Source organism: Pseudorasbora parva, chromosome 6 (genome assembly GCF_024679245.1).
Source record: "Pseudorasbora parva isolate DD20220531a chromosome 6, ASM2467924v1, whole genome shotgun sequence".
Lineage (NCBI taxonomy): Eukaryota > Metazoa > Chordata > Actinopteri > Cypriniformes > Gobionidae > Pseudorasbora > Pseudorasbora parva.
The window spans coordinates 47,879,060-47,892,253 of record NC_090177.1 but is presented as its reverse complement, the minus strand read 5'-3'; the positions used below and the strand labels follow the sequence as shown (position 1 = coordinate 47,892,253).

At 40.7% G+C, this 13,194-nt stretch overlaps 1 non-coding gene and 1 pseudogene across 1 annotated transcript; both read right to left on the bottom strand.

The window, feature by feature from the left end:
* Nucleotides 1-3,788: 3,788 nt before the first annotated feature.
* Nucleotides 3,789-3,952, bottom strand: LOC137079708 (U1 spliceosomal RNA). Its single transcript, XR_010905652.1, has one exon. It is a non-coding gene; the product is annotated as a U1 spliceosomal RNA (small nuclear RNA).
* A 469-nt stretch (nucleotides 3,953-4,421) lies between these two features.
* On the bottom strand, nucleotides 4,422-4,518 carry LOC137080124 (U2 spliceosomal RNA; annotated as a pseudogene).
* Between the last annotated feature and the right edge of the window lie 8,676 nt (nucleotides 4,519-13,194).

Here is a 13,194-nt window from a genome sequence, read left to right as displayed (position 1 = left end):
CTTTGCTATAACTTTTTTAAAAAAGTAACGTGTACACTTTTCCCCTTCTTCCAGTTCTCTCTCTTTACTTCTTAAAATCACTCCCTTATTCCTTTCCTTTTCTAAAACAGACATTTCATTTTTGACCGCTTTTATTTCTTCACTAAAATCGATTCCACTATTTAAAAGATTAAAATATCTCTGTAGTCTCTGTTGCAGCCCCACTATGCGTCTTGTTTCTTTTTCTTTCTTTTTTTTCCCCTTCTGTCTAAAAAAAAGTCTTGTCCTACCCTTCACCATTTCCCACCACTGTGCTCGTGAGTCAAAAAAGTCTTGTAAAGTCTGCCATTGGCTGAACTGCTCCCTGTATTCTTTGACAATGGTCTCATCTTGCAACAGGGAGCAGTTCAGCTTCCATATTCCCCTCCCTACCGTCAAGTCTGTGGGAAGTGAAAGGGTGCACGAAAGCATAGCGTGATCTGAAAAGTGCAAGGGAGTCAATGTAGCATCCATTGGTGGACAATTGCGAGTAAAAACAAAATCAATACGAGAGGCTCTAGCACCATCACCACTGACCCAGGTGAAGCCCTCCTCTCTTGGATGCATCTCCTTAAAACAGTCAGTTAGTTTAAAATCATTAACTATTTTTTTTAATAAAACCGAAGTTTTATCTACTTTAAAATCATCCCCTACCCTTTTCCTATCTTTCTGATTTAAAACACAATTAAAATCCCCAGCTACTATTAGGGGGTCCCTCCCTAGCATGTGAGGCTGCAAATCTTCTAAAAGCTCATACCTCTCATTTTTTTCAGTAAAACCATACACATTTAAAACCTTGAAATCCCTATCTAAAAAGGTCAGATTTGTTAAAATTGCCCGCCCATCCCTCACCACGGTGCAGCCCTTCACCAGAATATTAGGATTTTTGATTAAAATAGCAACACCATCATTTTTGTTAAAATTGGACCCACTCCATATGGAACGTCCTGGGGTCCAAAGCTCCTCCCACTTCTTGTAATTTGTTAAAAAGGGCAGACCACATTCTTGCAATAAAAACACATCTGACTTAAAAGATTTTAGATAGGATAGAGTACTCTGTGCTCGTATATTGCTCCTCACACTTCTCACATTTATGGTGGAGATAGTGAGAGCCATGAGCAGTATAGTTAAAAGGGTGTGAGACATTTAAAACAAGAAAGAGACTACAGAAATCAAATTAAAATCATGTTATTTCTTGTTGCACCTGCCTTTCCTTTTCCCCAGAAAAACTGGGATCAGGAGGGCAAATGCTCGCCGCCTCCGAATCTGCAGAGTGAACCTCTTGCAGTTCCTTTGGCGACGATGTTCTTAGCTTAATATGCAGAAAAGAGACTTCATTTGGAGATTCTGCGGGCCACATACGGTCTAGATCTTCCGAAGAGGAACTATCTAGCCGATGCGCTGCCCTCAGCCTTTTCTCCTCTGTCAGAAACAGAGGAGATCTCGCAGACCTTTTCTGCACTTGAGCATTTGGGAGAGAACAATCAGTTTCACTCCCACTGTCCACCACACTTAGCTCCGAAACTGTTTGTAGGGAGGAAGCCGTTTCCTCCTCTTCGTCCTCCATTTTGTCTTCATTTTCATTTGGAGGAGTGGCTTCCTCCCCCTGATCAACTGCCATGTTTGACTCCGCCCCTGTGGCCGCCCCACTTTCTCCTTCCTGTCCAATCCCCGAGGCTGGCTGAGGATTTGAATTTCCCGCCAATACCTCGGGGCCCGCCTCCTCAATCGTTTGTTCTTTTGGTGGGGCGGCCATTTTGTTGCTCTTTAATTTGTTGGCAAAACTTTTAGGGCAATCTCTGTAGAGATGGGATGATTCTCCACAAAGGTTGCACTTTCTGCCATTTTTGCACTCCTCAAAAATGTGCCCAATTTCTCTGCACTTCCTGCACACTACTTCTTGACATGCCTCGGCGAGATGTCCAAGTTGGCCACACTTGCGGCATAGCTTGGGCATCCCTTGGTAATGGATGTAGCCTCTATTCTCTCCCAACACAATCATTGAAGGAATTTGACTCAGGCCATGGTAGCTGTTGGGATCTGCCCATTGTTTGATGGGCACTCTCCACGCACAGCTCCAGATACCGTCTTCGTCTAAAACCTTGACTGGTTGTCCGCGAATAGAGCAATATCTTGCCAACCACACAGAAATGTCCTCTCCACTTACTGTTTCATTAAACATCCTGATAATCACAACTTTCAGTGAATTATCAGTCAGTTTTTCCACAGTGAACATGGAAAAATTGGCTTTACACATTTCAAAACGAGACCAAAAAGTATTTAATAAGGAAGCTGAAGCAAAACTTACATCAAAGCCATGATTCAGGGGCAGAGTCAACAAGCAGTTTATGTCCGGAGCCTTAAAACCAAGAATTTGTTGGATGAACTTCCTGGAGAAATCCAGTCTGGACATCGCCAGGAGAGTTCCATCCTCTTTTGCTTTGAATTTAAAACGCACGCTGTGGTGCCTCCTCACGCCGGCACGAGCAGCCGACATGTTGGAGGCACCACCAGCAAGCGGCGGCTAAAACAATAAATTAATACAATAAATAGATAAATTAATTAAAACCTGCTTACCTTAAAACAAGAAGAGTCCTCGTAGAAACGATTCGTCAATTAAAAGCCGCTTGTCAATGTACCTCCTGAAGGCTGTATGTCCCGTGTGACAAGCAACACACAAGACAAAGGTCCCACAAGAGGCGATCGCTGTCTCAACCGTAAGACCAGACCACTTGATCTTAGCCAAAAGGCCGAGAAGCGATGACACAATGACGCAGCGGCAGGGGAGCCGGCAAAGGCGACGCCCATCTGGGAAGCGGTGAGGGGGGGAGGGTTGGCAAAGGCCTTACGTCGTAGAGACCTGAAACTTTGAGGGATGGTACTAGCCACTCGCTCTACAACATCACCAAGGCTGGCCCCCCGATGGGCCCGGCACGAAATGGCTCGTAGCTCCCAAACCGCACGCTGCAGAACCAAGTGTCTTATATCATCGGAATCCTTGGCTCGAGCCGAGCGAGACGCATGCCTCGGATTCGAAGGTTGCGCTGGCGAAATTTTCGGGTATTTGGGATTTTGTGAAAAACCTACTTTTGCACACTAGTCCTAGGTCTTTTGCCCGATCTGGCCCAAACCAGTGCAGAAAGATTCTCTGGAGTCTGACTGTCCGTCCAGATCGGAAAAAAAGTGGGAATTTCGATTCAGCTTGGCGGCGGCAGGCCGAAACCTACGGGCTGGGCGAGGCGGGGTCTGCTAGAACGGCTATAGCTCTTGGACGGAACGAGACAATTTCACCCAAGCCGGTACACCCGTGCACGGGCTCAGTCTGGGGTCAGGCGAGAAAGGACGCGGTGAATGGCCACCTAGTGGCGCTTTAAAATGAAAAAGCAACAACATGAGAGCGGCTATAGGCGAACGTATGTCGCGTGCTTTTTCACAGCACGCGCACGAGACAGTCGTACCATACGACAGAAAACCTCCATCCGAACAACTTTGCCTTTGGGACCACTGCTGTCAATCAACTCGTCCGTTGAATATCAAAGTTTGTGGGAAAAACCACATTCGGCAAACCGGTCGCAGGTTTCGACAACCTCGATGAAAACAAACGCAGTTCAGTTCTCTGAACTCTCCGGGTCACTGGCTGACACAGCAGAAAGAGACAGAAACATAACAAAACTGGTGCAACTTCACCCTTTGGGGCAGTGGGCGGCACCACAAGCGTCAAGAACCGCACGCTTTTTCCCTCCACGCTATCTGCTTTTAACCAGTGTGTACAGGGGAGAGCGCGAACGCAGTCCCCCACTACCATAAATTATGCAGTCGAGATTCCCACATTTGGGGAATTCGCAGGGGTCAGCACAACCGGAGTGCAATGGCCGAGCCTTGCCCTGGGTGAACCACCTTCCTGATCATGGTGTCTCCCCTGCCAGGTAAGTATGAGTTGCCTGGCCTCCAGGCAGAGGCGCCCTATCCCCCTTCGCCATCCTCAAACACGGTGACCTTCCCCTCCCCCAAGAAAAGGAAGGACGGGGCACCTTCCATTGCTTGACTGCTGCGTGCGTGCGTGACCTTGATTTGAATCAGGTGTCCCTAATCCATCCAACACAAACCCCTGATTCGACTCATCAGCTCGTTGGTAAAGACTCTCAAATAAGAGGGACATCAAAAAACGTGCTGTGACGGTGATGAGTCAGCCGGCCGGCAACCGACACTTTTGTTCTTCTTTTTTCCCTATGCTCATATGACCGCAGCTTGCTGCTTTCTCTGTGGCACGGTCATCGTTGCGACACCTCATTGTCATTCTGTATGCGCTTCCAGCGTATTTCTGTATTCTCTGACAAAATTCCAGTGGTGTTGTTGGTTCTTCTATTAGTCACAACAATTCGCAGTCCCCAAAAAGGGGAAGCACACCGTTCCTGGAGGCACTGCAATACCAGGTCGATGCGTGGAGTGGACGGAGCAAGCCCCGGTTCCGGCTCCATGTGCCAAAAATCAATTTAATATGCAGTCCCCGGATGCTCACTCGCGTAAAGGGGGACCGTTACGCGTTTCCCCACCAGCAGGTTTCTGGTGACCCAGATGGCATCCTTTATCAGGTTAAGGGTGAGCCAGAGCGATGCAAATTCTTGCGTTGTTAGGGCTTTTAGGCCCTGTGTCACCCATAGGATGGCTAACTTGTAATCCACCTGGGCCCCACCAGCTGGCAGGCACGGGAAAAACGGGGCCGGCCCTGGCCCACAGGTCCCGCGCAGCACAGCACTCCCAGAGCAGATGGTAGACGGTCTCCGGGGATTTACACCCGAACCGTGGGCAGGTGGGATTTTTGGCCATGCCTCTGGAGTGCATAACCGCCCTGACCGGGAGGATCTCATGACCACCATCCACGCCAAGTCCTTAAGCCTGTTCTGGAGAGCTGCACAGCAAAAACTCCAGTGTTAAATTAACTCTCCTCAGAGTTTATTTGGCTCCACACTCAAGAGTGTTAAAAGTAACTCTGAAGAAGTGTTAAAGGTAATGAGATAATTAAGAGATTAATTAAGTGATGATTGACCATTAGTGAAGACACCTGATGATAACAAGCAGAATCACTGAAGGACAGAGTCACCATTTTTGGTGTCACCATTATGGAGATCAGTGCTTGCTTTAGTAGGGCTCTTGACTTTATAACATTTGTCTTTGCCTGGCTCCTTTAAAGCAGCCATACAAGTGCAGAGAAAATGTGACCAAGTGGTGATGGTAATGTTGTGACATAATCATGTCATTGTCACAATCACACAATGTCATTTAGAGCCCAATCTTTGAGTTAGGTTTACATTATTGATTACAACAGCTCTGTGATTCTATGGCATAAGAGCTGGTGTTTAATATAATCAGAGGGATTTTTTTTAATTATTCTGTTCTTAAAAATATGTTTTGAATCTCTCTGTCATTCAGCCACACAGACATCAATAATCAGCGAATGAATCTCAGCAATGGTGGCCATCAAAAAGCTTTTGCAGTGCATTCTGGGTGCACCAATCAAAACTCACCCATGGCTCCCAGCATGCATTGCAGCATGCATAAATTATAAGATGAACTGAATTAGTGATTTCTTTTTATTCTCACCATTTTATTTTTGCTGTTTTATGTGACTTTTTAGTAGCTTGTTTTGTGATGTTCAGAGTTGATCTGTGTATCTGAGATGCTGATTGTCACCATTGTTGAGATTCATACACTGATTATTGATGTCTGTGAGTGTGTAAAGCAACAAAGGAGTTTGAATTTGTTTGTGTGCAAAATCTCACCCTATTAACTTCACATAGTTGTTGTAATCAATAATGTTAAATCAACACATGCCCCATCTAGCTAGAAATTTGTCTCAGAATGATGATAGTTGATCCAGTCATTAATGATGATTATGTGAATCAAAACATCACTAACTTTTGAACATTTTTTCTCTGTGCTTTCCTTGCCAATATGTATGTTCCAATCACACAGTTAAAGCAGCAAGAAAAAATAACTAATGTTAAAAAGCCAAGAGTCAAGAGCCCAACTAAAGCAAACACTGATCTCCATAATGGTGACTTAAAAATGGTGACTCTGTCCTTCAGTGATTCTGCTTGTTATCATCAGGTGTCATCACTAATGGCCAATCATCACTTATCTAATCTCTTAATTATCTCATTACCTTTAACACTTCTTCAGAGTTACTTTTAACACTCTTGAGTGTGGAGCCAAATAAACTCTGAGGAGAGTTAATTTAACACTGGAGTTTTTGCTGTGTGGGTGGGCAACGTTTCTCCAAACTTCTTTGGCCTCACTTGGCGTGAGGCCTGGAACTGGGCTCACCTTTTCTCGATCCTGCACAAGAGAGATTAGAGACTTATGGTTAGTTAAAATCATTACATCTTCTGTTTCTAAAAAATGTTTCTTTAAAAATTTCTTGATAAAAATATACTCTTTTGGCAAGTTAAAAGACACTGGGGTTTTCAAATCAGTAGGTAAAATCTTAAGGCTTCTTAGGTAGGATATGGGGTCAGCGCATATCCGATGTGGAGGGCGGTAAAGCGGCTACCTAAAAACAAGTGGGGGTCAGGGAGGCCTTTCCCGCCATTTTGCTTTCTTGTTTTAAAGACCTCCCTTTTCAGTCATTCCCACACAGTAAAATCCCCAGTGTTAAATCAACACTGCTCAGAGTGTATTTGGTCCCACTCCACAGAGAGTTAAAATAACACTGAAGCGGTGTTAAAGTTAATGAGATAATTAAGAGATTATTTAAGTGATGATTGACCATTAGTGATGAACACCTGATGGTAACGAGCAGAATCACTCAAGGACAGAGAAACACAAGATCTACAACTGACTTCAGCCATAGCCTTAGATGAAATCAACTGAAGATAAAAGAAGACATTAAATCTCTGAAGGAGGATTAAACAACTCCACAATTACTTTTGTCATACTGTACTTCTACATATGTTTTTATTGAGAATGAACAGAGGTTTAGATACTGATGTTTTATGGAAATCATTTGGTCACCATTGTGGTGATTAGTGTTTCATTTAGTTGAGCAGTTTGACTTTAAAATAACATTTCAATCTTTGTAACAGTGTTTTGCCAAAACCCATTTTTTTGCAAAGAAATGTGATCTTGTTACATGCATCATACAGTTTGTTGTCAAGTTTTAAAGATCAAGCTCACCAATCTTATACTGAACAAAAGCAGTTGTTTGTTTTTAAGTAAATTGATCATCAATGTGAAAATCTTGGCACAAATTAAACAGAATTTAGACATTTTAATTGGGGGGGGGGGGTATTTGGACACAGACATCAAGAATCAGCATATGAATCTCAACAATGGTGACATGTTTTTATGCCACAATGCATTTCTGGGAGCCGACCAATTATAAAACTCATGGCTCCCAGCATGCATTGCAGCATGACGCATATCACCATTGTTGAGAATCATATGCTGATTATTGATGTCTGGCTAAAATAATTGGTTCTGTAACTTTTGAAAAAACAAACAAATCTAAATTCAAAATCTGACCCGTGGCAAATATATATATATACACTCACACATTTGGTCACTGATGAGATTAGTAAATCATTCCATTTCATTATGAAAACCATATGAACTGATTTGCTTCTGGATTCCATTGTAACTAAGTAAGTGTACAAAACACTGTTAGCAACACTGCTCTTCAAAAGCCAAGTCAAACTGCCCAACTAAAGGAAACACTGATCAGCATAATGGTGACCAAACATTTTCCATAAAACATCAACATCTAAACCTGTTAATTCTCAATAAGAGCTTATGTAGACGAACAGTATGACAGGAATAACTGTGCAGTTGTTTAATCCTCTGCTGAGATCTTCAGAGATTTAATGTCTTCTTTTATCTTCAGTGATTTCATCTAAGGCTGTGGCTGAAGTCAGTTGTAGATCTTGTGATTTTCTTTCCTTCAGTGATTATGCTCGTTATCATCAGGTGTTCATCACTAATTATTCAATCATTACTTAATTCATCTCTTAATTATCTCATTAACTTTAACACGGCTTCAGTGTTAATTTAACTCTCTGTAGAGTGGGACCAAATACACTCTGAGCAGTGTTGATTTAACACTGGGGATTTTACTGTGTAGACTCAAATGAAATTTATTAATGGTAATAATATACACACGTTACTAGTGGATTCTATATATATATATATATAAATTATTTTATTTTTTATGGCAGTTAATGAAATTTCACTCAACTTTTAATGTAGTGCATCTTTTTACAGTAACATACTGCTTACAGTAAATAACTGTAAAATTAACAGTAAATTACTGGCAACAGTGTTATAGCATAATGTTGCAATACACAGACTACTCTTTCAGAATTTACCAGAAAATATCCTGTTGTTGATGTCCCAAACAGTGGTAGATTTTTTTTTTTTTTTTTACAGTAATGTCATATTATACTATTGGAATCAAAATAAAGAGATGGCTAGTTTTGTTTCACAAAAGGTTGTTTGCTTTTACCCAGTTTATTTACCCAGGAAATTATGCAGGCCAGGCCTTCAATGCAACAACAATACAATTTCAAGTGTTTTAAAGTCGTTCGTCGGAAGTTTTGATCGTCATTTCAAACAGCTTCTTAACTAAGACACAATGTAGGCTGGGGCTTGATTTCGTCCTTCGGGAATTGATTGGATCATTGGAAGTTGGGCGTTGCTAGCTAAATTGTTTGGAATGCCAGTTTGCACTTAGTTGTAGATGATTACTCTGCCACGCAGAAACGAGACAAAGCGTGATAACCCCGTCTTCACACCATAATACATGATGGGAAGAGAAGAGAAGTCTTTCAAGGGGGGAGGAAGGTTAACTTATTTGATTAAAGATTATAAGTTTTTTTTTTTAAGTGCACTGATAAATCATTTATAGTAACCACTACAATATTAAATATAAAAATATGAATTGTAAATTTTGATTTCACTCCAACTTTAATATTTTGTCCTTCCCTACAGGTTTGCACAAGGTTTGCCGTTAAAGCAACTTGCCATGATCACTGATGGTATAGCAAGAAGCTCAAAGACAATGACAAGAATGACAAAAGTACTCAGAAATGTTGTTGCATTACTTATTAGTTGTCTCTAATCAAAAATGAAGACATTTGATTTCAGTCAAAACCCACTGTAGACATCTGGATTCAGCACTGCTACTTATTCAGTGCACTTAGCTTATATAAATTCCAAGTCAACATGTGATGTGTTATTTATATATTTGAAGGTGTGCATTGCTGTTCTCAACCCAGCAAACACAGTACCAAGGGCTTAGGTTTGGTCTCAGCTTTGGTGGGGACATCCCACCAGGTTTGCCCAGATTATATAGTCTATTATTTATTACTGCGTATGGACTTGCACCATAGTTTAGGAATGAATACACTTATTAATTTATGAGGCTTTTCAGCCCAATCCAGTACCATAATAATAATAAAAAACAAAATACTCTTTACTTGTTCATTAATGATTTGATGCATTGTTAGTTTTTGTACAGGATCAGTTTGTTTCTCCCTCATTTACTGTTTGTGGCTGTTTTTGCCCCATTGACTTCCATTATAGCCACATTATTTTATTTTAAAGCAATAATGTATATAATAATGCACAATCACTTTTTATATTGAAAATAAGTTATTTTGTGTGTACGTTTTTTTTTTCCAAATCAGTTTTGAATCAGTTTTTGAAAATCATTTATGAACTTGGCATTTAAAGAGTGATAGTATTGATAAGAGTGACAATTAATCAAGGACAATAGCTCAACAATAAACATGGAATCAAGTAGCCCTATGCAAACTTGCAACAGAACACATTTTATATTATTTTACATTTGATTATTTTATTTATTTCTAAAGAACTCTTTAATAGCCTTTATTGGTGCACTTTAAAGGGATGACTCGCCCAAGAATAAAAATCCTGTCATCATTTACTCTCCCTCATGATGTCCCAAACCTGTATGAGTTTCTTTGTTCTGCTGAACACAAAATAAGATATTTTGAAGAAAGTTTGTAACCAGGCTGCTTTGGGGGCACCATTTACTTCCATGGTAGGAATTCAACATTCAACAAAGAAATGTATACAGGTTTAAAAAGGAAATTGACAGATTTTTACTTTTTGGGTGCACTGTCTCTTTAAGCAGTCATTTTGAACCAGTAACCACTTTACTGACAAAAATGTTCTAAAATTCAAAAATTAAATTAAATTTTCTATATTAATTTACTATTATGACTATATTATTATGCAATTATTTGTCCCATTTTTATCTAAATATTTTTTAAATGTCAAACTTTATATGACAGGATTATTTATTATTAATATAGCCTATAGCTAAATGATGAATTAATAACATTAATTAGGCTATAATCTATTAATTAACCGGTCTAATCTCTAGAAAAATAAGTCTGCCAAGCTTTGATAATGTATGGAATATTATATTAATATATTATCCATTAAAAAAACAATAGGCCTACCTGGAAGCACGGATGTGTCCGTCATCGCTGCTGCATTCAGTCAGACAGTCTGACGCCCGTTTCACACATACTCCGTCTGCAGTGCGTGTGCGTTGCGTATTTTTTTCCGTACCCATGTTAACGGATGACATCTTTCACACTGCACGCGGATGCGGTCCGTCAGTCCGTTCCAGGAGCGTTGCGTCTGCAGCAGTGCACGGATCGTTTTCGTACCGAGTCTATTTTTTGCTGCGCTGCGTTGCTGCATTAAAGTGGTAGAACATTGTTCGCATTAAAATAAACATGTACTGACGCGAAAGTCTAGTAATTTCAACACGGATGCATATCATTTAAAATATCCTCTTGTTTCAAAGTCAACACATGGCTTTTTTTCTCAAGTAAAGCAACAAAACGACACCTTACCTGGCATTTAGGTAAAAAAAATGTGCCATAATGGAGAGCACTCGTACTTTCTTGGAGGTGAAATGCAAAGTTATTTTTGACCTGCAGGATTTCTTTTCAAAGGGTTTAAAAACGAAAGAAAAGACGAGAGTCGGCTGTTTTTGAATAGCCTATTCTAAGTTTCTAATTTAAAATGTTTGTGATTTAGGCTATAAACTATGTTTAAATGTTTTGCCTTTTGTGTGAGCTAAATCTAAAGTATATTTATATATAAATATGAATTAATGAATTGAAAAAATGTTGTTTAAATGTAGGCTTGTAGCCTACGTTAACCTGTCTACTCAGAAAGATTAAACAAAGAGAATTGCAATTCTGATGAGCCATGATCAGTAACAACTTCTGGATTTTAAATAAAAAATCATTAATAAATGCTGTGTTTGTGGTATGTAAAAGCGGATCAGTTGCGGACTGCAAACGCAGCATATGTGAAAGGACTACAGGGTGTGGGGCTCCTGCAACGCACACGCAACGCAACACGCACCGCACACGCACTGCAGACGGAGTATGTGTGAAACGGGCGTGAGACACTGAAATGCTTCTCTGCAAAGGTTGCAGTTTGTCTTAGGTTCATCGTAAGTTACTGGACAGACCCACTGATACCTTTTTTTTCTATTCAGCCCTATATCTGGAAATCCTCTTGCGTTTAAACGGTGGACGCAGCAAAGCTGCTAAAACCCAATCTTGTGCATCGCGTCCCGTATTGGTTTGATACGGCGGGTTTTTACAGTCTATGGGCGGGACGCGTCATTGTGCTTTTAAATATGGAACGATAAGGAATCGATCTGAAGGGGGGAGTGGGCCAACACCCTTGCCTCTTCATCATATGCATCTTCATCATATGCATCTTATCCTTTTGAATGATTTTTAATAACCTCATGAATTAAATAATCAGTTATTATCCTTTCAAAATAATGAATTATTGACAATCAATTTTATTTGATCATTAATACATTTAACTATTATTTAATATGATTTTGACTCTATGTCTGCTGTATGGTGTCTAATTTGCTTTCCAGAGACGGTCTGACAAAGACAGTCTGACCCCTATCTATGTGCCCTGACATAGATAGCCTGACCTCTATCTCTGGGTCCTGACCAACAGGGCCTTGGAGAGAAAGTTAGAACTTCCAAGAGGTGAATCCTGCCTGTTGTTAGTAACCCCAGGACAGGAAGGGGTGGGAGGATTTGAGTCTCCCAATTATGATTTCTTCCCATTTATATAGTGTGATTTTTCCCATTGATAGAAGTACATTTTTGTCTTTATATTTCTTTATAGAATGAGGTAGATGACATTAGTCATACTTTTCTTTCTGGAGATGTGTTTGTCATGTGGTGTTGATATCTTGTTCTGTTGATAAGCTCACTGCTGCGCTAACCTTGGAGGAGAGATGTGCCCTAGAGTCTTGTGTGTGTGTGTGTTACATGTTCTGTGCAGGTCTATGGAATGGATTGGACCGCTTTTCTCACACTCTAGACCTCTTGGCATCTTTCTAGGACTCCCCTGAAGTCAACACTACCCCAATCTTGGGATTGTCTGATGTATACATCCTGATTAACAACAACAACATCTATCTATTCTCGTGTGACACATTGTTTAGACTTTATGCCAATCAGTAATATTCCACGTGTTTGTAATGATGTAAATCATGCCCTTGAAATGGGTATAACTGGTGTGGTAATTTTGTGTAGAGTAGAGTCTGGCCTGACACCGCCCTGAGAGACTCTGAAGCTGACTCTACTGATGAAACTGCAAACTATTCTTCAGTAAAATTCTCTCCGATGATTGAACATCCTGACTCCTGGTCTTCATTTTGCATATCTGGTCTATGGGTCAAAACTGTAACCTCTAACAGATCCATATAGCAGCACGAAGGAGTTTGCTAAAATATTGGTGGGGACAATTTTGCCATCTTAAAATATTGATTGGGACTAGTACCTAGCGTCCCCCCCTAAACCTACGCCCATGGTTGGAGCAGATCTCCTGTCGGACAACATCTCTTAAATGGTGAGGATTTACTCACCTGCAAGCCATCCTATGTGTAAGTTATATGACATTATTCTTTCAAACGAACACAATCAGAGTTATATTAAGAAATGTCCTGGCTCTTCCAAGCTTTATAATGGCAGTGAATATTGCTTGGTTTGCTTGGTGATAAGCGGTAGGCTACGCAAGTCGACTTGCGCTAAAAAGGGTGACCCCCCCCCCCCCATGCTATGTTTTGTTTTGCTCTAATTTCTGTACTTCTGCGTTCGT